This window comes from Cryptotermes secundus, unplaced genomic scaffold, assembly GCF_002891405.2.
Source record: "Cryptotermes secundus unplaced genomic scaffold, Csec_1.0 scaffold512, whole genome shotgun sequence".
Classification (NCBI taxonomy): domain Eukaryota; kingdom Metazoa; phylum Arthropoda; class Insecta; order Blattodea; family Kalotermitidae; genus Cryptotermes; species Cryptotermes secundus.
This window is the reverse complement of record NW_019735563.1, coordinates 364,954-390,046: the sequence shown is the minus strand read 5'-3', so window position 1 is coordinate 390,046 and position 25,093 is coordinate 364,954. Positions and strand designations below refer to the sequence as shown.

Below are 25,093 nucleotides of genomic sequence, written 5' to 3'. Positions count from 1 at the left end.
CGCTACATAGAGGTGAGTGATCAGCTTCTGGCTGACACAGCTTTACTTCCGGGGAATGCATCCCCAGTACTGGACAGAAGGCTGGCTGTGACCCAGAGCAGGTCCGGAAGCTGTGGAGATCGAAACCATCTCTTTATGTTTGCGGGAAGAGGTCCCGTGTTCCGGTCTCGTCACGCCGGGTCTCTAGATTGAAATATTTCGTTGTTTTCTACAGACACCCAGGCATGTTAGGAAGTAACTAATGCCATGTTGGTGAGCCCTTCTTGAGAAGCTGTAAGTTGTGCAGCTACTCAAGAATTTTCAAACATTTTATGGATCTCAAAGGCTCATTACCATGTTCACAAAAGCACTTCACTGGCGATAATCCTGAGCCACGTCAGTCCAGCCAATACCACCCCATCATAACTAAGATTCGTTTTAATACTATCCTCCCATTTACGTTTAGGTCTTCTCTTTCCTTTTTGTTTTCTGAACGATATCCTATATGCATTCCTCTTCTCCCCATTCGTGTTACATGCCATGCCAATCTCATCATCCTTGACTTGATCATTCTAATTATACTTGGAGAAGAGTACAAGTACAATTGTACGTATAATGTCTCGCTGTCAGTCCGATGAACTGTGCTTTTGGAAATGTAGTACGACATTTACCGACCGAGCGAGCGATCGCCGCTTGTCGGCGAAGTTAGTACCAACTTCTGTGGATAGAGGATACCGCGTGGTCTGCGCAACAAATCCCCACGGCCGTTAATTTCGGTTTTCTAGACCGGAACCGCTATTTCCTTGAAATAGCTTCGCAATTATCATCACGAGGCTGAGTGGACCCCGTTCCAGACCCACTACTTCTCATAAAATCTTGTATAGCCGGGAACGAACCTGGACCTCTGGATCTGTAGCCAGGAACTCTGACCACTAGACCACAGAGGCGGTCGCAATAAAACCACAAAGTTTTTTGTTAATTTAAGTACAGTATTTATCCCCAGCTCCAATTTCTGATATTGTGTTTGACGTGAGCTGCATATAAATCACCGCCGACGTCGGGGTTTGACACAACCGGCTGACATGAAGACGCGGTCACCGAAGGAGATCGGGGGCTATTCCGGTTTCTTGCTGGGCGTCTCTGCGCCTCAACGCCGCTGCCGCGTCCAAAGGACACAACGCCAGGTGCCGCAAGGTCACTCACCGACCACAGTACGACAGCCCTTCCGACGTGCCAACGCCACAAGTTACAAACGTAAGTGCATTTACATTTTGCAACCCTGACAACGTGTTCCCTGATTCAGACACCTTCTGCTTCACTGTTGATGACAAGTCACCACACCGCGCCAACATAATCCCAATTATCTGTTAAGTTACATTATCTTTATGCTTCGCGGGGGGGGGGCATGCGGTAGCGTCACTATGTTAATGTCGAAAGGTCGCAGGTTCAGTGCCCGATGAGGTCATTAGATTTCACAATCTATCTAATCCTTCCAGCCGCACTATGGCCCTTAGGTCGACTCAATCTCTAACAGAAATGACTTCCAGGAATCTTGCTGGGGGTAAAGGTGCGGTCGGCGCGTAAGGACGACCTTTACACCTCCAGGAGGATTCTTGGTACATATTTCTGTTAGAGACTGGGTCGACCTCAAGGTCATAGTGAGGCTGCAAGGATATTTTTTCCTTTGGCGCTACAACCCCAATTTGGGCCTTGGCCTACCTCCATGAAACTCTCCGTTTCGCTTCGATTTACTAGATATTAGACATTCGATAGGACTCCTTGCGTGGGTGATCAGCTCGTCGCAAGGCCTCTACCTGCACACAAACACTAAACATCAATGTCATTGGTGGGTTTCGAACTCACGATCTCGGCTTCCGAGCGAGCGAAGACAGTTAAAGCCTCAGATCGCTCGGCTACTGTGTCCGTCAGTCTGGGAGGATTAGGTCAACAGAAAGATCCAATGACCTCGTCAGGAAACTAACCCGCGACCTTCCGGCTTCTAGCACAGTGCCACAACCGACTAGATGGAAAACAGAAGGCAGCATGGAAGATTATAATAAACTGGATCTTCAGGAAATTCGAGTGTGGGGACGCGGAATACGTTCATCTGCCTCAGTTGAGAGGCTCTTGTGAACACGGTAATGAACCTTCGGGATCCATTAAACGTTCTCAAGCTGACATATGAGGAAAACGATTAATGGGTTGAACTTTCGAAATATGGATGGATTAAGTGATGACGTTGGCGTTATCCGTTCCCGCTCTTGTTGTCTCCTTTACAATTTTACATCCCCCCACAACTTTTAAAACCATCCTGCACTGATAAGACAGAGGTCATAAAGATGTAGGGGAATGAAGGCATAGCTCCATGTATTCTTAAATCGGTATCAGGTGACGGTGGGTGGTCAGATTCAAACGCCAGCCGCTTTATCCAGGGGAAAGAGCTGCCCCAGTACCCATTAGAGGGTGAGTGAGCCCCAGACGCCCTGAAAAAGAGACAAATCCGTTGGGCCTGCCGGGAATCGAACCCCGATAAGAGACGAATTAAGTATGTATTTAAGCTTAGAAGAGCAGAGTTGGTATTCGGCATGAGGACAGACTAGAAGACGCTTAACTGAGAATAGGGGTGGGAGTGGGTCGTAACAGGAAACGTCTAAAGGGCATTATAAGTTGTGACTAACTGTACTCGCGAATGTAAAAGTGACTGTTCAATAAATATCCATTCAAATCCGAAACCCACACAATTTCTCGTCGCGTTGCGTAGCAAAAACGCGACAATATTCTGTGACGTTTACTTTTGACCACTGATCTTCTCTCCCTGACATAGGTACATCGGAGAAGTAGTTTTTGTTGTAGAGCAAGTTTTCTAGACAACGCCTCGGGGACGTTACGGATCGGCCCAACTTAACCGGAAGATGACTCCGTATCCTACATATGAATGCGCGCGCACTAAAAATGTCAACAGCATGATGAATGGGACGAGAGGATACGGTACTTTCCGCACCACAATTTCTGTCACTACTGTCATATGTACTACATTTCGCCTCGCTTGCCTCCTCCTGATCTTCACGTACATTCGGAACCCCCAGGAACGTATACTGAGCCCGCGAAGTCCGTACGTTTGGAACTCGAGAACCGGTGGACAAAACTCCGCGCATTCCTGGAGAACGTCATGAAATACTGACGAGTGACATTTCAATTTCCATTCAGTTTGGACATGTGGAGGAACCATCTTACACGAAAACTTACATGCGGTTCTCGGGAATATATCGCAAGATATCTGTCGAACAAAGGTTGCAGACAAAAATGAACCACACAAGAGTACAGAGTGATTCTAAATTATTGTCGGGATTTCCGAGGCCCAGAATTTTTAAAAACCAGAAATAATAAACTAAAACTGTTTGCAGAATATGAAAGTGTAACTAAAAAATAATTATCTGTAGAATCATGGAGGTGCAGGCACTTATAAACATCCCCCAAAACAGTTGTTTGTGGTATACTTAAATGTAAGGAAGGTTGTATAGCTGATTTCTGTGGGCTTCGAGAAAACGCTTCCTGGATTCGATCAACATCTTCCTGCGAAGTGTTCGGTTATACGGCTCCGTTTCGGCGCACAACATTACCAGTCTCCTGAAACTGCTTTAACCAACGTCGCATAGCATTATCTGAAAGCAGATCTCTTCCATACCGATTTCTGTAACGACGTTACTTTTTGATGACGGACTTTGTTTTGGAAAACCAAAGTAGACATTTTGCTTTCTCTTGAACAGTTGCCACTTTGACGTATGGCGCCATATTTTCTCCCATAGATCAATGGACCGAGTACAGCGTTCCCAAAATAAAACTTTCTGAGTTACATTCTCACATAGCGGCCTCCGTAGTCTAGAGGTAACGTTCCCACCTCATGACTCGTAGTACGCGGGTTCAAATACCCGGAGGAGGTCGTCGAATTTTTAAGGACGGAAAAATTCAGGGAACAAGTTCTCCGGGAGGTACTTTAAGCCGTGGGTCCCGTGTCGTAGCTTTACGGCACGTAAAAGAATCTCATATCTCCAAAGGAGGTCACTGAGCCAAATTACGGACGTTTCCCGCCCAACAGCAGTCTCTAATACCTCTGGTAGATGGGGGAAGCATTACAGATACCTCTCAGCTAGTAGAGCCGGTCTCGCTGGCTGGGCGGGACTGATGGTAAGCACCAGTACCGGTAGGATATAGAGACTGGTAGAAATCATAGAGGGAAGCACAATGGACCAATACAGGTCTCGGTGCATGGGGAAACCCACGCTCTCCAATAACTAACTAACTAACTACTCTCTCATATTCCGTCAGCAGTTTTATTTTGTTGTGCACGGTTTGAAAATTACAGGCCATGGAAACTCCGACTATAATTCAGAATCAGATTGTATTTCATATTCAATAAAACTTTCTCGACGAGTATTACCATTCGAGACAATTAAACAAAACACAAACCCTGAGTACATCTCCTAACTGACACATTCAACACAGGACTTGTATTTGAAAGACCACCGATACGATTATCGGCCGGTACATTGGCTATACTGGCTGAGGGGTTGTACCGGTTTTCTTTATCGTTCGTCATACAACTAGACGCCGTATGGTCTAGCTACTTACTTACTCACTGAGCTGAGCCCTTCTGGAGGAACCGCCAAATCTGCAGCTACTCAAGAATTTTCCAGCATTTTGTGGAACCCGAAGGTTCATTACCGTGTTCACAAGAACCCTCCACGGGTTCCTATCATGAGCCAGGTCAATCCAATCCATCCCATCCTCTCTCTCTAAGATCCATTTTTAATACTGTCCACCCACCTACGTCTTGGTCTTCCCAGTGGTCTCTTTTCTTCTGGCTTTCCCACCAATATCCTATACGCATTCCTCTTCCCCCCGATTAGTGCTACATTCCCTGCCCATCTCATCCTCCTTGACTTGACTATTCTAATTATACTTGGAGAAGAGTACAAGTTATGAAGCTCCTCATTATGCAGTTTTCTCCAACCTCCTGTCACTTCATCTCTCTTCGGTCCAAATATTCTCTTCAACACCCTCAGTCTATGTTCCTCCCTTAATGTCAGAAACCAAGTTTAACACCCATACAGAACCACAGACAAAATTAATGGTTTTGTATATTCTAATTTTTATGTTTTTGGACGGCAGACGAGAAGACAAAAGGTTCTGGACTGAATGGTAGCAAGCATTACCGAGTTCAATAGCAAAATACTTCCCCAATCCAAACGTCTACCATCTTCTCTTGCCTGTCTAACAGTTCAAACGAGCTCAAGTTGCTAATCGCCCATCATTAACTGTGACATGAACTAGCAGGGCGAGGTAAAAACTAAAACATCACATATCCAATGTGCGGAGGGCAACCTCTTTCTTCCTCTGTCCACTTACCTGGTCTGCGTCAATGGAACATACTGGTTCAACGTTATCTATCATGAGAAAACTGCCAGCTGTGCGTGGCAGAGTAAGCGTCACAGAAGCCATGTTTGTTATCCCTGTGTAACCTTTCTAACCGAACTCCACAGAACACAGAGAATTCTGTCCTGCAGCCGAGTGTTCCGCGCTCACTCTCTCTCTCTTTCTCTGACTCTCATGTTTTCTTTCTTGTCCCGCACATTCACATTATGTTCTATCTCTTTCCGTGTCCCGAGTACACCACGCGAAGCCGGGGCTCAGGCCATACCAATGCTGATGATGTCTTGCAATGATTAATTGTTGCATCAGGAGAACTATAGAGCAGAGCGTATCCCAGCGAACATTGGCATAGCCATTCCCAGCAAAACATAACCTAACTCTCCTGTACTGGAATACTCGTAGGCAAATACAATCTACTGCTGCTAGACTCCCCTCCGTGGCTTCAAATAGACAATTCCCTCTCCGCCCCAAGACTTTAAAACCCGCAGCCATTGTAAGAAACTTCCCAGGAACAGTATATATCGATTTAGTAACAAATGAATGTGTCTATTATTTACGCGTGTAGGCATAGTTCCTTGAATCATTCACAGATGGCAATACGAGTCGAGAATGCAGATTATTCTCACAGTTAATATCTTCAACTGTTCATAAAACATCGAGGTAAGGTTGTGTGAGAATTCCAGATTCCTACTGGGGAGGTCCAATTAGCACAGATCTTCTCGCTCAGCCACTAAATAAATTTCCAGCATTTTATGGAACCCGAAAGTTCATTACTGTGTTAACAAGATCCCAGGTCTCTGTCCTGAGCCAAGTGAATCCAGTACACGCTCTTCGGTCCTATTTAACGTCCACTTTAATACCATTTATGCCTAGGTTATCTAAATGGTATTTCGCCTTAGGGGTTTCATATGAAAACTTTGTATGCATTTCTCTTCCTTTCCATGCGCGCTACAAATCCCGCCCATCCCCCCTAACTTAATCACTCTGACAGAATTTAGCGGACATAAATTATGAATCCTATTATTTCCAGTGCACGCGGCACTATCCTACAAACCGGAAAGTAGCGGGTTCGTTTCCTAATGAGGACATCGGATTTTTCAATTGACGTAATCCTTCCAGACACGCTACCACCTTGGGGTCGACTCAGCCTCTAACAGAAATGAGTACCAGATATCTTTCTACGGATGAAGGGCGGCCGGTGCGTAAGGCTGACAACCTCACTGACATCTGTGAGACGATTAGTAAATGTGGGAGCCTCGACGTCTCACAATCCTATGGGCCTTCACGGCCTGTTACAGGGATAGCTTTACCTTTTTTTTTCTTTACATATAAAAGTGCACCAGACAGTTTAAATAACGCCATTCGGTACATATGCACTAAGGCAGCTGTTTTGACTGCATTGTTTTCTCTTTTTGCGGCTAAACACCATGCATAATACCAGCACTGAAACGTAGGGTTGGATTTCTGGGGTAATTACATTTCAAATGTGTGTCAGAACAAATAAAAACTTTATAATAACAATCTCGAATATTATATCACGATGGGAAGTTACATGCGAATAGTGGTTTATTCCGCAATTAGTTTCCTGGCACTTTTTGCACCGCTATGCGTGATAATGGTCAAATTCATGACAGGATTAAACTTAAATATTTATATCAATAACAGGCTGTCCAAGCATAGATTTCATATAATACGACTTTCTCCTCTATACGATTGTTTGTTAATAAAAGGCTAAGCGGGTTTGTGTACCTCGTATTTAGGTGTTCGGTTCGAATCCCTGCCGCCCGGAATACCGGTTTTCCTGAACGAGGTTTTTACGTGATACAGTTCTTCCAGGCAACTACCTCGGTTACGTCACGACTGGTTCCTTCCAAACCCCTTCCATTTCATCATACACTTAACGTCCTACAGGGCACCAGGTAGAGTAGTTGGTTCTCACGCTAAAAGCAAAATATCGCGGGTTCGATTCCCGAAATCATTAGATTTTTCAATTGACCTAATCCTTCCAGTCGCACTATGGCCCTGGGGTCGACTCAGTCTCTAACAGAAATGACTACCAGGAATCTTCTTGGGGGTAAAGGTGCGGCCGGGCCGTAAGGCTAATCTCACCGCCATCTGTTAGCCGACTGTCTAGAAAATCTGGCAGCCTCGACGTCTCACAGCCCTATGGGCGAACTGCTTTTAGAATGCAGATGTGTACGTAAATATGTAAAGGCAGCAGCCGTGTGGGTGTACACTACACGTTGCAGGACAGTGAGCATGTTTCGTGTTGTGTATGCTGCATACTGCCCAGTTGTGTGTGGGGGTGAGGGGGCATGCATATTTCAGACGGGCAACTTGTCGGACATCAGAAAAGCTCGTTTCTCCGACGACTCGAACCCGCTACAGCCCTACCTATCCCGAATTTATTCTGCCGGGCAAAATGATACAATTTGGGGGGGGGGGGAACGAGAAAACTAAGGGTTAAGCTCTTTAAAAATGGAACCCGTCACATGTGGGAGTCGGTATAGCGACTGGCTATGGGCTGGACAACCGAGGGGTTGGAGTTCGAGTCCTGATAGGGATAAGAATTTTATCTCCTCCACAGCGTCCAGACCGGTTCTGGGGCTCACCCAGCCTCCTACCCATTGGGTATCGTGGGTTCATTCCCCGGGGGTAAAGCTGATCACCCACCTCTAACTAGTGCCGAGGCCATGAAAACGTGGATCTATATAACTACTTCCCCATACGCCTTCATGGTGTAGTGAATAATTAGTTAAGCAAAGGGACAAATTTATCTTTTTAATTCTACCCGCCACCTGTCCCTTTCAGTTTAAGAGGAAATGGTTATTTTCGACACAAAGCCTCAATAATTCAAAGTGACAACGGCGTCGCGGCGCTAAACGTAACTTCCTGTTTTGTGACATATTTAACGACACTGTAATCAGCTCAGGTATATAGTGCTGCATGACTGGCTGACTGTGTATAACTGAAAAGGGGGTAAAAGGAAGAGAGCGTAGCCTGATGTAAGGTACTACTCAGGCACATCCTTGGAGGAACTAGGGAAATGGCAGTCGATGTGCCGAAAGATTCAAAATGGCATCAAGTTAGAAGCATTACCGACTGAGTCAACGTGTTCGGACTGGACAAACAGAACTATTACGGTGTGTATGGTAGGCAAAATTAACAATGAACAGGCTAGTGTAGCGGTAATGGTGTAGACTTGTATCCAGGAGCTGCTCGGTTCGATTTTCGGCCAGAACATCGGCTACAATGACTGGAATATTTTAAGTACACTCGGTCATCGACTTACGACCGGCCGCACTCACGACCACAAAAAAAATGAAAAATAAAAGATGATTAAAATGTAAAAGTTTTTAAAAATAAATTATAAAGATCATGAAAAGATTAGAAAGGTTAAAAAATTCTGTTAATAAATATATGGCCCACATACGACCAGATCGACTTACGACCTGCCAGTCAGAACAGAAGTCGGTCGCAAGTCGACGACCAAGTGTATATCGCCATGGATCACCAAGACAAATTACGCCCACAACTGATTCCTTTCTAATATTCTAATAATTCATCGTTTATCTATAATCCTGCAATCCGACACTATATTTTTTTTTCATTGGCTCTTCCAGCCCATTTAGGGCCCTGGCCTCTTGTTCAGTTCAGTAATCACTTTACACAGACGGAAGGGCTCCCTCGACGAGTGATCAGCTCGTCGCAAAGCTGCTACCTGAATACAGACACAGAATAAACGCATACACGCACCAAACATCCATAGTTTCAGTGGGGTTCGAACCCATGAAAGCAGCGTCCGAGCTAGCGAAGACAGTTCATGTCTTAGACCCTTGGCACTACAGCCCCAGTGGGCCTAGGCCTACCTCCATGAACTCCGTTCACTTCGGTTTTTCTAGATCTTACACATTCGGTAGGACTCCTTGGGCGAGTGATCAGCTCGTCGCAAGGCCTCTACCTGTAGACAAACACAGAAAAACGCACATAAACATCCACGCCCTCAGTGGGATTCGAACCCACGATCCCGGTTTCCAAGCGAGCGAAGACAGTACGTGCCTTAGACCGCTCGGCTACCGTGACCGGCAGTGTATAAGAATAATACATAAGAATTCAGTCCCTACCTCACAGGAAACAGATCCGAACCCACGATCCAGGCTTCCGAGCGAGCGAAGACAGTGCATGCCTTAGACCGCTCGGCTACCGTGACCGGCCCGACTTTATATAGTCCAGATAAATAAGTAAAGTTGTCCCTGCGCTTAACTAATTAAGCACTACACCATTATGGAGGAGTGGATGTATACATCCACATTTTCTTGACCTCGGCAGAAGCTGAAGGTGAGTGCTTAGTTTCACGCACCTGTCGCTTTACCCCCGAGAAAAGAGGCCACGGTACCCCCTGGATAGGAGGTTGGGTGGATCCCAGAGCAGGCCTGGACAACATGGAGAAAATTGTTGACCCTACCGGGACTCGGAACTAAGGCCCCTCGGACGGGATCCCCGTCCAGCTAAATACGGAATGCAAATGAGCGTGACGCCATGCAGACTGGTAGATCATTATCAGTGACGAAACATCCGCCAGAGATGTTTCAGGAAGAATTTTAGTAAGAGATAAGTTAATTTGGAAACACAATCCGGCCTGTTTACAGCATCATTTCACTTGCAGAACTTACGGTTAGGGCCTGTGCATGTCGCGAACCACCGCTCTTGTCTGCTTCCGTGTCGTTACCTGAAACAAACAGATCAATGAATTTAGGTTCACATGACCTGTCGTAAAGCACAATTAAAACTTGTCAGGAGGGAGTGCAGGAGACATGGAAGTAAAAATCCACGCATTTCAAATGTCGGTAATTATTGCAGATGAGTTCCATGCCTCGAGTTCCAGCCATGGCGCCCGACAGGATTTTATTTTTTTCGTGTGCGGTGATAGGGGGGAGGCAAAAAATCTGATTTATAAACTTATTTTTAAACCGCTTTTAGTGAATGCCCTAGTGTATTCGGGACAGAAACATAAATTTAAAATAAAATAATAATTTTAGCACGAATATTTGATGCATCATTTTTTTTTCAAATCTGACCTTTTAAAAATTGGGGTAGGGGACAGATGCCTGACTTGTCCCGCACCCCAATGGCGCCCAAGACTCCAGTCACTTCAAAGAAAGAGCCCACATTATACGATCGATAAGACAGCTCGCGTGGTGTACCGATGGAGATGTCGAAGACACAAAAATGATTCTATGCCCAACATGAAATGTGGTGAATTTTCCCCTCCATGGTTACTTACTCATGGAGCTGAGCCCTTCTTGAGGTGCCGCCAATTCTGCAGCTACTCAAGAACTTCCCTGTATTTTATGAAACCCGAAGGTTCATTACAGTTTTCACAAGAGCCCTCCACTGGTCCCTATCTTGAGCCAGATCAATCAAATCCATACCAACCTATCCTATCTCTCTAAGATCCATTTTAATATTGTCCACCCACCTACGTCTTGGTTTTCCCAGTGGTTTCATTCCTTCTGGCTATCCCACCAATATCCTATACGCATTCCTCTTCTACCCAACTCGTTCTACATGTCCTGCCCACCTCATCCTCCTTGACTTGATCATTCTAATTACACTTGGAGAAGAGTACAAGTTATGAAGCTCCTCACTATGCAGTTCCCTCCAAGGTTACAGGTACAACGGATGGGTTTACATATCTGTGTCGGTCTCGCAGCCATTTTTACTAGAAATGCAAATGAGGGTCACAGCGGAGGAAGAGGCCGGTTAAACCATGGGCACTATCTTACCTTCCTACTCTGCCCTTTCGAAACCTACGTTTGCCGGCTGGCACCAGTTTTCACACTATCTGGGAATGTGACGCCGTGTAGTCCGGTAGATTACCCACATCTTCAGGGTTGACGACTAAATCAAGGAGACAGTATACTGAGAAACGGTTCGTTACGTGAAATGTATATGGCGATAATTAACGAGCTATTTGTCCTCGGCGTGCGAAATTTAGTAAACAATACACCGTAAAAACAAAAAATAAACTCCGTGATCTGTAGTCCGCAAAAGAACTATAACAAACGAGCTATCGCCGCTTGTCCGCGATGTTAGTGCCAACTTTTGCGGATAGAGGGTGTCACTTGGTCAGCGCAACGGATCCCCACGGCCGCTAATTTCGGTTTTCTAGACCGGAGCCGCTATTTCCTTGAAATGTAGCTCTTCAGTTATCCTCACGAGGTTGAGTGGGGCCCGTTCCAGACCCACTACTTCTCAGAAATTCTTGTAGCGACGGGAATCGGACCGGGGACCTCTGGATATGTAGCCAGGAACTAGACCACAGAGGCAGTCTACCGTAACACACGCATGCTCTATACATGAAACACTGTTCATAAGTCAACAATTACAAACATGGCGGCGGCGCGAAATGTTAAGCTTAAAATGTAAACGTAAAGTTATTTAATAACGCACCATGCCAAGAAATCGTGTAGGGGCGTGGAGGTAACAGCTCCATTATTCTTGACCTCGGTACTAGATGTTATCAGCTCCACGATCCAGCCTCCTTAACCTTGAGGAATGACAGGAGGCTGGATGGGCCCCAGAGCCGGTCAGAACCCAATGGAAACGAGAAACATCCCTTGCTCCTACCGGGAATCGAATCCCGATCATCCAGCCCGTATGCAGAACTCTCTTTACGATTAAGTACGTGCGCGACCTTCGTAAAACCCTTTTGGACTTTCAGAATACGGTACAGATTGGTTCGTGGGAGAGAATACAGCATTTAAGGATTAAAATAGTCATGTGATACTTTCTCATATTAATAAATTCTGACATGAAAGCTGTCAAAATTAAATGGACTCGCAGCCAACACGCTCGATGCATAAAGCGAGTCGGGCCCGGTCTCAAGTCAGTTAACAAGAATAACTAGAAATAATTCAACAAAAATAAAAAAAAAGAAAACAGTATAAAAGTAAACACCCCAACGGACACAAAGAAAACCACCACTAGATACAATTACAGCAGAGCTTATTTTTTAACATTACTTGTGCCTCAGAAAACGAAATTTCTTTCGACAGTTATACAGAGCTTATTTTCGAAATTCTAGTGGCCACAAAGCAGAAAGATTTAGCAGCAATATTTGTGTCCAATGGGACACCAATCTGACAACATAATTCAACTGACTCACAAACGGTCAGCCGTCAGTCTGTCTTGGTGTCAAGCCCCACCTGGAGCCCAAGACTTAAATTTTTAATCTTCTCAGACAGTTGAGGGTTTGTCGATGTGGAGCGTCCTCTCTGACGGGGGAATGGGTCTGTTTACAACTGCTACTGGTCCTCGCCGGCGCATCCATTCTCGGGTCTGAATCCCGCGGGACCCATGACCTCATTTTACTGTCTCAGATTCGAGACCCCCCCAACCTGGAGGGCCAGGTCCCCGTATTTATATCCCCCAGGAAAAGGGTAGCCCGGTTATACCCCCAGGCACTGGGTTCCCTTTTCGTCGCCTCCTACGACTGGCAGGGTTACGGTGGAGGTATTTCAATCCGCCTCCACGTGGGGAAGCTCTTGCGGTTTGTTCTTCTTTATAGCTTCGGCAACGGACAACACAGAAAACACCGCTTTCATAGTCTCTGTTGTTGCGTGGCTATTTGTCACCGCGGAAACGTGTTTACGGCTTGCAATGGATGTGGTTTTTAGGGTCTGCTATTTCACTTGTCATCCCTCATGATATAATACTTATCAATTCTACATCGATGATTCTGAAAGTGGGTGTGATGACATTTTATGAAACAAACAAAAATAATTATCACCCACTCACTCACTCATGGAGGTGAGCCCTTCTTGAGAAGCCGCCAGTTATGCAACCACTCAAGAATGCCCTAACATTTTATGGAACCCGAAGGTTCATACCGTGTTCACAAGAACCCTCCACTGGTCCTTATCCTGAGCCAGATAAATCCAATCCATATCATCCCATCCTCTCTCTCTAAGATCCATTCTAATATTGTCCACCCACCTACGTCTTGGTCTTCCCAGTGGTCTCTTTCCTTCTGACTTTCCCACCAATATCCTATATGCATTCCTCGCCTCCCCCATTCATGCTACACGCCCTGCCCACCTCATCCTCCTTGACTTGATCATTCTAATTATACTTGGAGAAGAGTACAAGTTATGAAGCTCCTCATTATTCAGTTTTCTCCAACCTCCTGTCACTTCATCTCTCTTCGGTCAAGTATTCTTCTCAACACCCTGTTCTCAAACACCCGAAAAATAATTATTCCCAGCATGAATTCCTCTCGGAAATTCAGCAGAAAGCCTATTTCCATTTGTTACCATTCCTACACGTTTAAATTCTGGAATACTAGCAAATTGCTTATTACATCCAGTTGTTACGACTGCTGCGTCATTCATGCTTCGTAATAAGGGGCTTAAAGCCATTATGGGAACGCATAAGCTGACGAAAGACCTTCATACCAATCATACGTCATTATTTCTGACTTAAAACCCACGCACAGGACTTCTAACTTTCATGCCGTAAGGACTAGACTTAAGCCTTCAGATCCACTATAGCACGAAAGTTACTATAAGAATCCTCTGCATTACTAGTGAAGCCCGTGTTTTGCCCACGCAGTAGTTACGACTCATATGATTCTCAGAAGAAAAAAGAAAACAGCGACCATCTCCTTATACAGGATTATGACGCATGAAATTAATATTTAAATAATGTCACCGGCTGGTGACTAGACATAGGGGCTGAAGAGATAATTGGAATTACTGGAGTAAGTCACATCTCCAGGTAACTATATCCGTTTCACGGATCTACACAATGCAGCACACATAAGTCCTGGCTTCACTGGTCGTTGCTTGGTAACTACTCCCAACAATGGAGATTCTTCCGCTTCCCGTACTCACGTCCCTGCTGGATGACGACTGGCTCACAACGGTAATTCCTAGCCATTCCTACATTTTCTCGATGGCCCTTGCCAGAATAAATAAATTTTCTACCGAACATGTTCTTAACTGAATTACTGGGGTTTTGGACTTTTTCCATCGTCCGGAATTATAGGTAATGAAGGACACGACGTTTCGGAAACCAGATCTATGCCCTCTTATTACCTAATATTACGGACGATGGCAAAAGTCCAAAACCCCAGTAATTCTGTGTGTCATCCGCCATCGTCAGAACCCTTTAGAATCTACATGTTTTTAACTTCATCTTACATTTACCGACGAACAAAAAACAAAAGATACTTAAGGAATTATAGCCTAATATTAACGGATAAGTGGTGTGACGTCCGCTGAGAACTGAAAGGGGAATCCCACCATTCGTTATATAAGTTTTCGTACTAGAAACTTGCCCTGCTTAATCCCGTATTACTTTCCAGTCCTGCGTGTTATAATATGACTTGCTGAGGCAGACGAAAAGGCCATCTACAACGAATAACACTCATAAATAATCTAGACCACACCATCCCCTTTACGCAGTAAATTACATTTTCAAAATATGATCAGTACTCACATACTAAGTACGATACGCCGTAAAAAAATAACCGCTCTCTACTTCGTAATCCACCATATCCACTTATGTTAATACAGCACGTCAGCACTCAGAAGTTCGTCGCTAAAAATGTAAAAGTAAAGATATCCCTGTAACAGGCCCTGAAGGCCCATAGGGCTGTGAGAGGTCGAGGCATCCCACATTTTCTAGATAATCGGCTCACAGATGGCGGTGAGGTTGTCAGCCTTACGCACCGGCCGACCTTTACCCCCCAAAATATTCCTGGTACTCATTTCTGTTAGAGGCTGAGTCCACTCCAGGGCCATAGTGCGGTTGGAAGGGTTAGGAAAATTTAAAAAATCCACCTCCTCGGGATTCGATCCCGCGACCTTCCGGTTTCTTGCACAGTGCCTCAACCAGCTAAGATGGAACCCGAAATAGCATAATTTCAGTGCTTTTACCGTGCTGTTGCTTCACGCTTTATATGTGCAGAAAGGAACGAGATCATATTCAACTGCCGTTGAAATGTCACGTGCTTGTGGATTATTTCACGATGCTGACAGTAGCTAGACTATGTGTACCGAATCGTTAAGAGAGATATGATGAACTGGAGAGGATCTGGAAGGTAATGGCTGTCACTTCATCTAAGTAGTGTCCCAGCATTTTTCTGCAGAGCCTGAGGAAAGCCATGACTCAGTTAAGACACCGAGTACCCAGCGTTACCGCCATGCGATGACCTCTGGAGCCCTGTGCTGGCAACACAAGGAGTGTCACACCCCAGCTATCTTGCATACGTGAAACAACGAACACAAGCCCCTGCAAGAGACAGAGGGACAGAGAGAGGCACCTGGTCACGCAACAAACCAACTGCCTGGCAAGGACAAAGAAGAGAGAACACGGTGGAAAAATAATTCAAATACTAGAAGCAAAAAAGTGGACAAAGCAAGTCTTAAGTAACCGGCGGTGAAACGGTTAATCTGAGCATGAAAATGCCGCAAGTTACATCCGTATTTTTAATAAATATGTTAAGTATCACGGTCTGAAGTAAGTCAATACTGCAACGGTTACAAAGGGGGAAAAAAGGCTTGGAAATGTAAGCATAACATAACGTTCCGTGAGCGTTAAGATGTTTCATCTGTGAAGTTAATGAACGAGACCGCCATGGTTTCGTTGTCATGGCAACCCCGGTGTGTCCTCCTCATTGGAGTACGAGGTACAGGGAGATACACTCGGAAGGACGCGTTTGGGGTCTTTGTTTGGTTTGTCGGATTTTAATGAAACTGGATTTTGTCCGTGGATTTGTAGGGCTCGGAATCAAGAATCATTATGCTGGCGAGGACCAGCAGCAATTTAGCAGTCAGTTGGAGATAGCCGAGACGTCAGCGAATCAATATAATATAGCATAGCGTAATCACCGATAACATCAGCTACTAGCCGCCTGTTCTGTAGTTACACGTCACAGTCCGTAGCAGAATCCAATGGTCATTTAGAATGAAGGTCTCCGTGAGCAGTGCCTTCACGCGATCATCACTCATTGCGACACGTGACAAATGCTGTCATGCGAGAATAGGGTGCAGCTGAAGCTGATGCAGGCTGGACAAATGGATTTATTTCCACCCACACCACCCTGTACTTTGCGTCAGCACACTCACTGAATATATTTCAGGCCATTCACCTTGCGCATGGCCTGCATTGGCCTCGACACAGGACAAGAACTGGAACTGCAGGACAGGAGCAGCCGTACCAACCTCACAGAACACAAAATCCCATAGCTTCAAACACAACATTTAAAGAACACGTTGCTTCATATTTAAGAAAGGCCGCGCCATAGCTTAAGCGGTTAGTCGCTGGCTTCCCACAGCGGCGGCCCGGGTTCCATCCCGGATCTGGTCAAGTGGGGGTTGTGGTGGACAAAGTGGCGCTGGGGAAGGTTTTATCCGAGTACTTCGGTTTCCCCTGCCAATCTTCATTCCACCAATTGCTCCACAATCAGCCTCACCTATCATCTGGGGCTGGTACAATAGGCCAGAAGTGGCCGCAGTACAAAGGACTTAGTCCCACCACACTAGCAATAAAAGAAACTAACTAACTAACTAACTCCATGGAGCTGAGCCCTTCTTGAGATGCAGTCAACCCATCATTATGCAGTTTTCACCCGCCTCCTACCACTTCATTATTATTATTATTATTATTATTATTATTATTATTATTATTGCTGATTAAGCATCACACATTAATCTCAACAGCGTTAACAGCTTCAAACTCCGGCCGTTGTATCCCAAACAGTAACCACAGGACAGGAAAGTCTCTAGACGTGCCCTAATCAGGAACCGAATTCCGGCCTTTCCAACAGGAGCAGTCACTTCACTGACCCATGGGAAATGCGCGTCTCGTTTCACAACGCACAGCGAAGCGCGCACGCGCTACTAAAATTTTTTTTTCAATTGCAAGGCCCGAGGCGAAAGAAGGGAATAAGGCGCCCGCTACAAGCTTAATTCCATTTTCCAAACTGAGAACTACGCGACAGACGTCGTCATATGAAACTTCAACGTACGTCGCCGTCCCCACCCCCTTTCAACCCCCACATTACCCCGGCTACTGAATTCCTAAGCTCCCTCCGCTGGCAATAAAACTGTCCGACAAAAAAAAAACAGATAAAATTTTCCCATTGCACATGTTTCAGTCAAGCAAAATATGAAGTTGTCCTTGGGCTTAATTAAGCGATACGCTATGAAGACGTATGGGGCAGCTGAGGTACGGCTCCCCGTATTCTCAAACAGAGATGAGTGACTAGCTTCATGTCCCAGCCGCTGTAGACAATACCCATTAGACAAAAAGATGAATGGGCCCCACTGCCGGTCTGGGCACTGTGGGTAAGAGAATGGGAGGTGAAATTACCACGGCTTTCTGGAATGTGACGCCGTGTAGGTTCTGGATTGAGCGTGAGACGCGCGAGGAAGTCAGGATAAAAGTCAGAATTGGATATAAAACGCAAAACATGTGACATTCGAACCTGAAAAAAAAACACGTATTTCTGGACACCAACATTGATACACATGTCCCGTCGCTTTACCAGCGCGTCGAAACCTGAGGCACAGGAGTGCCCTGACTGTTCCGCGCCTCTGTTCCAAACTCTTCGCCATCAGCGAAAAGTTGGCCACCCAGTTGTGAACCGCGTTGCTTGACAAACACTTCCCACCATAATCAGGAAACACTTCTTTATGAATATCCATTGCACAGAGTCCTTTTGTCCACAAAAAAAAAGGCACAACAGAACCCTGCTCTTCGGTAGTACAATCCTCAAGCACGGTCGCCATTTAACTACTGAAACAATCCTCTGAACATGCGCATGCGCGTCTTCTACATAGACTATCATCAAGCTGGACTGTGTTGGTACCTAGCGGTAAACATACAAAACCTATTGCTAACATTACATCTGTTTTACTTACATCTGTAACCTATTTACTCACTCACCTTCACGTCAAAAAAGGAACTGACAGTGGCTGATAAGAACTGTGAGGCGGAGGGCGATGCATTGTAACTCCTACACTCGACCAAATCCACTGCGCATTCTGTTGAGAGTGGTCAGGGCCTAAACGACGGGGTGTATCGACGTTTCGGAGGAATATGACGCCTCCTATTAAGGCCTCAGTGTGTCGGTAGCACTGCAGCAGGTTTCTTTCTATTTCCCCCTACTAATGACCATTCAACTATTACTGCACACTCAGCTACCAGTTCCCGCTGAGGTGTGATATAGCACTAACCAGGCAGCACATTATCATATCATCAGTCATTAAGTTGAGGGTCTCATCTCTGACAAATGATTTGGGTGATTAAAGTGACGATGTCACAACAGTATTTTAGTTGGTTATTAAACGACGTTGTTCGTATCGAGTCTATAAACCGGAGATGAACAATGGGTGTGAAGCAGTTGGTGGAATGAGAAATGACAGGGGAAATGGAACTACTGAGACAAAATCCTACCCATTGATACTTCTATCCACTATGAATTCTATATGACGCGACCTGAAATCGAACCTGGGTTGGTTCGTTTTTACAACTGATATTTTAATTGAAGGAGAAAGTTTGAGATTGCATTAAGTGGAGGAACTGTTTTGGAAGAGACTGTGGACCTGTCGTTTGACAGATTACTACTGATGATGATGATGATGATCTTCATGAGTGGGGGGGGCACGGGGTAGCATAGTTGGTTTGAGGCACTATGCTACAAGCCGCAAGGTAGCTGGTTCGATTCTTGATGAGGTCACTGGGTTTTTCAATTGGCCTAATACTTCCAGCCGCGCTATCGTCTAGGGTCGACTCTGCCTCTATCAGAAATTAGTACCAGGAATCTTCATGGGGGTAAAGGTGCAGCCAGGGTCTAAGGCTGACAACCTCACCGCCATCTGTGAGGCGATTACCTAAAAAATGTGGGAGCCTCGACGTCTCAGAACCCTATAGGCCTCCACGGCCTGTCACAGCGATAATTTTACTGTATTTGTTGCGGGAAGCTGACGCATAGCCTGAATCGGTAAATAAGCCGAATTATTAAGTGTTCTTACATGATGGCGCCAGGCGTACAGAGAACGTGGTAAGTAAAGATTTATCTGAACATGTGACCTGTCCGTTACAACGGCCAAACACGCATGCCCGCAATTATCGGACCACTTTATTTCCACTGTAGTTTGGAACACAGAAATGGAATCGCACAGAACCGGTTAGAGGACCGCATAATCGATTAAAACAGTGGACGGATTGACTAACAACCGTCAGTGCTCATAATGAGAAGGAAAGAGCGAGGGAATCAATTGAAATATGCAGTTGGAGAAGGAAGGAGAATACGGCAAGTGACGTGTGCATGGCTCAGGTGAAACAGGGACAAGTTTTTGTTGTCAGGACGCAATCCAAACGATTTCAGCTGTCCCTACACCGGCCTGCGTTAGTTAATCTTCTTGAACGAGAATTCCTTCTAAATAACATTTAAAAACCCAGGACGAGAAGCTGATGAGGCTCAGTTTAAATTATTACGTTACGGGTTGACTGGGAACTAAGGTTCGATTCCCGGTAGGGGGCAAGACATTTTATCTTCTCCATAGCGTCCCGACTGACCTCATATTCAACGAATACTGGCGGCTGCCCCCGGGGTAAAAGAGACCGGGCCGTGATGCTGACCGCTCACCATCTAGTACCGAGACTAAGAATGCTGGAGCTATACCTCCATTCCACCACCCGTATTCACGGGGCAGTGCTTGATTAAGAACATGAACTACTACAGTTCGTACCTCACAGGAAACAGTCCCCATTATATTAACTAATTGGATAATACAGGATATGAGGTTCTCACAGCGGTGGTTATGAACAGTTACAGCTTCTGCGATATACGTGTAGCCCGTTGAATGTCAACAGATGTTTCGGAGGAATATGTCGCGTCCATTTTCTGGGTCGATAAATATGACAAGCACGAAACCAGAGTGGAAGCAGGTGGCAAGCACAGGTCTGCTTCAGAAAATAGTCAACTGTTTACTGTGAGACTCGTATGAGGAAATTCTTAATGTTTAAAGGAGGTGATACACACAGTAACCACTGTGCTCAAGCGGTTAGTCGCTGGCTTCTCACTGCGGCGGTCCGGGTTCGATCCCGGGTCTGGTCAAATGAGATTTGTAGTGCACAAAGTGGCGCCGGGGCGGGCTTTCTCCAGTACTTCGGTTTCTCCTGCCAATCTTCATTCCACCAAATTCTCCATCATCATAATCACCCTGGGAAGGCTACAAGAGGCCAATCTTCATGCAAAATGATGTTCATATACAGTTGTATCAGTTTGGTACAGGTAGTAGAGCGACGTTTCGGAGAAAAATATCACCATCTCCAGCGTAGAAGAATAGGCCAAAAGCCAAAACAAACAAAACTCAGCGGTCAGTTTGCTGGGCTTACTCTTAGAAATCTGAAGATAGATATAGTATGTTCCTTCGAAAAGGCTTTAAACTCGTACCAGCTTACAAGACGACACTCACTCAATTCTACAACCCCTATCGTAAAACGTGGAGCTGGAGCATTGCTTGTGATCCAGAACGGGGCGCTGTAATGCATAATTCCCTCGTTTCTCCTTTCAATTCACCCTCCCGCGCAATGGCCGACTTGCAATGGAGAACGAAATGCACGCAACATCCAGACTAACAACGAAACAGTTGTTTTCGTGGAATTTCATGACGCGGTCCGATTAATTTTTCCCCCATTTACAAACAGTGTTCTCGTATTCGTCATTCCGCTTTGCTCTAATTCCCTTTTATGTCCCTACTCCGTAACCCTCTTCTCTTTTACCATCAAAAGCTAAAGATCCATCACTCCAATTTCGGAGTCCGCTTTGTGTACGCTACATTCAGGGGGCGTGGTAGAAGCAGACCAATAAGAAAATGGGTTTCAAACTATCTTCCGTCATGAATTTCGTACTCAACATGCTCCAACTGTCCCCCAATCCCCTTCGGTTTATTTACGTTTTTCTTTTGGGGGGGGGGGGGGGGGGGTAGCGTAGTTGGTTGAGCAACTATGCTACAAGCCGGAAGGTCGCTGGTTCAAACCCCGATGAGATCATTGGATTTTTCGATTCACCTAATCCTTCCAGCCGCACTATGGCCCTGGGGTCAAGTCAGTCTCTAACAGAAATGAGTACCAGGAATATTTCTGGGGGAGGGGGTAAAGGGCGGCCGATACATAACGCCATCTGTGAGCCGATTGTCTAGAGAAAATGTGGGAACCTCGACGTCTCATAACACTATGGGCCTCCATGGTCTGTTACAGCAATAACGACTGTTGGTTACTGAACATTGGAAACAATACATTTGGCCGGTAATGACGGTTTGGCCACACAGTGCGCGTATGTGGGCATACTTAGAGCGACGGTTTCCGCACATTATTGAAATCTACTAACCAGGTCCCGGATTTTGATGACATGTCATCTTTTTTTCCTTGTATCCTATGCGATGCTCTTAAATATATAAATCTCGGATATGACCTGCTGGTTACAGAAATGTAAATTTTATAGGTATTTTTTTGTCATTTTTTGACATTTTTAGGTTTAAGGCCATTTTTTCATTTTAGTGGTAATTTTTTGGTAAATTTTTTGACATTTAAGGGTATTTCTTGTCATATTTTGCCATTTCAGTGAATTTTTCTTCATGTTTTCTGAAATGTGAATAACATGGAAGCGAAGTGTTCTTTCTTTTCTCCTTTAGGTCATTTTTCTGGTTTTTTCGGTCATTTTACAGGTAATTTTTTTAATATTTTCAGGTCATCAAAATCCGGGCCCAGCATATTACATTTCTGGGTCATATTTTAGGTCATTTTTCTGGATTTTTTCGGTCATTTTTTTTAATATTTTCAGGTCATCAAAATCCGGGCCCGGCATATTACATTTTTTGGTCATATTTTAGGCCATTTATTTAAATATTTTCAGGTCATCAAAATCCGGGCCCTGCTAATAACAATTATATCCGTTACAAGCAAGTTGCTATTTTGTGTTTTGGGATCCGTAAGAAGGGCCCCTGTTTTCAGAGGTAGAACATTCATATTCCCCGGATTCTATGATGGATAAAATCTTGAACTTAGAATTTGAATAAAATTCGTTCCACCGTTCAGACGTTTGCGAGGGGCACAGGCGAGACGATTTTCAGAAAACTACTTCATCGAATTTGTGGGGAACAATAGGCAAAATTACATTTTCGTATATCACTTTTAGGCGGTACACAAACAAAAGACAAGAGATAAAAAGCGGCATGCGAGTTGGTACCAGAGGCATCACCCCCCCCACACACACACACACACACACACAAATGGTTAGAAGTTGGACAGCCCTAACACAGGTTATACCACGTGAAAAAAAAAACAGGAACAACAAATGTCACAGTCAAGAACCATCCTCACCACTGTTACGGCCGTAACCAACCATGCACCACAACCAGCATGCCCCATCCTTCATTAACATTTCTCGAAATTCAGAGCCTATAAGATATACAAGATCTGCGGGCTACAAGACCCGCTTCCCGACAACAAGGGAGTATCTCCAGCCCTCGTCTCAATCGTGTCCTTAACGCCAGAGGCCGAAAACTGCTTCGCTAATCCCATGGAGTGGAGTAGACGTGCGGGGAGTGGCGGTACAGCTCCCTGCATCAACCTCAACACTACATGGAGCTGCGTCACCTCAGGATAAGCAGACCTGGGTACACAAAGGACAGGAGGCTGGGTGAGCACAGACAACCGGTCTGGACGCTGTGGTAGAGAATTCTCTTGCCCCAGCGGGGAATCGAACTCCGATCCCTTGGGCGTCCAGCCGGTAGCCAGTCATTACACCGACTCGGCTATCCCGGTTGTCATACGTTGCAATGTTTACTCGTCAGACATCCTGTCAAATCTTGTCTCATAAAAAAAAATCCGTGGTTTTAGTCCGCAAGCGAACTATACCGACCGAGCGACCGCCGCTTTTCGGCGAAGTCAGTGCCAACTTTAGCTGACAGAGGGTGCCGCGTGGTCAGCGCCACGGATCCCCACGGCCATTAATCTCGGTTTTCTAGACCGGAGCCGCTATTACCTTGAAATAGCTCCTGAATTATCATCACGAGGCTGAGTGAACCCCGTTCCAGACCCACTACTTCTCAGTAAATCTGTTAGCGCCGGGAATTGAACCCGGACCTCTGTATATGTAGCCAGGAACTCTCAGAGTATTTTTCTTTTGCAAGCGCACTAATTTGTATGTATTTGGGACCACTATATTGGGATATTACTCTCAAGCTTTACCTTCCAGTTTCAAAAGAACCATTTCCTTTCTGTGATTGGCGTTTCCAACCCCCACCCCCCTGAATCGCAGCTGCCACTGCGAAGAGAAAGAAAAGTTCCCTCTAACCCCCCTTACGAATCCCTCACTCCTGCTAAACACCCTTATAGTTGCAGAAGCGAACCCTGGAAAACACCGGAGGAAAAAAGAGGAAAGAGAGAAAGAGAAAGGGAGGATGTATATAACAGAGAAGGCAAGAAAGTATGTACGCAGAAAGAGAAAAAGCCAAACGCGGTAAGCAGAGAGGAAGAGAGATGGAGGAACACTTCGTATCGACTTTACTTGCTCTTCTTATTTCTCTACCCATCAGTGTTTGTGTGTGTGTGTGTGTGTGTGTGTGTGAGTTGCTAGGCTTCAGTTGAGTGCCAGTAACCCCCTCTGTACCCTTCCGCCATTCCACGTCGTTCCCCTGCAGCACCGAACCCCTTGACGTCGGGCGAAGCCGTCAGAAACTCGCATCACTGGGTTCCCTAGCTGTACAAAAAAGTGTCCAGAAGCGGAAAGGTGGGGGAAGACGGGACAATGTAGTAACCAAACCTTCTTGTGCCTTCAATATCTTACTCATGGAGCTGAGCCCTTCTGGAGGAGCCGCCAATTTTGCAGCTACTCAAGAACTTCCCAGCATTTTATGGAAGCCGAAGGTTCATTACAGTGTTCACAAGAGCCCTCCACTGGTCACTATCCTGAGCCAGATCAATCAAATTCATACCAACCCATTTTATCTCTCTAAGATCCATTTTAATATTGTCCATCCACCTACGTCTTGGTTTACCCAGGGGTCTCCTTCCTTCTGACTATCCCACCAATATCCTATACGCATTCCTCTTCTCCCCAAACTCGTTCTACATGCCATGCCCACCTCATCCTCCTTGACTTGATCATCTACAAAACTTTAATTCTCTTGCGCTGATTTTTGCACTATTAAGACGGTTTTCAAATTTGTATTTTTTACTAATGGCCCTACAATACAAGAAGTTCTGGGAAGAACTAGTCCGCAGACTTTCCTTTGATAAGACATGAGCCGCACATAACATTACGCCATCTAACTATTCTTCTTTCTTGCATGCGTGTTCGTAGCCGCAGAACCGAGGCGTTGCCTAGCAACGATAGGGGGACACAGACGCATACACAGATTGATGGCAGGGTTTTATGAGGTACGCCCCTGAAATTGGCTCAGATGCCATGATATACATACCAAGTTTCATAAAGAAGGTTCACTCACTCATGGAACAGCCCTTCTTGAGAAACCGCCAATTGTGGGGCTACTCAAGGATATCCCAGCATTTTTTGGAACCCGAAGGTTCATTGCTGTGTTCGGAAGAGCCCTCCACTGGTCCCTATCCTGAGCCAGACCAATCCACACCATCCCATCCTATCTCT

The 25,093-nt window shown here is 45.5% G+C and overlaps 1 protein-coding gene across 1 annotated transcript in view; it reads right to left on the bottom strand.

Annotated features, from left to right (window-relative positions):
- Positions 1–25,093, bottom strand: part of LOC111869569 (bromodomain adjacent to zinc finger domain protein 2B) — a gene marked incomplete in the record, with an annotated part of 241,275 nt that overhangs the window by 121,721 nt on the left and 94,461 nt on the right. The window contains 1 exon segment of the mRNA XM_023861196.2: positions 10,083–10,138.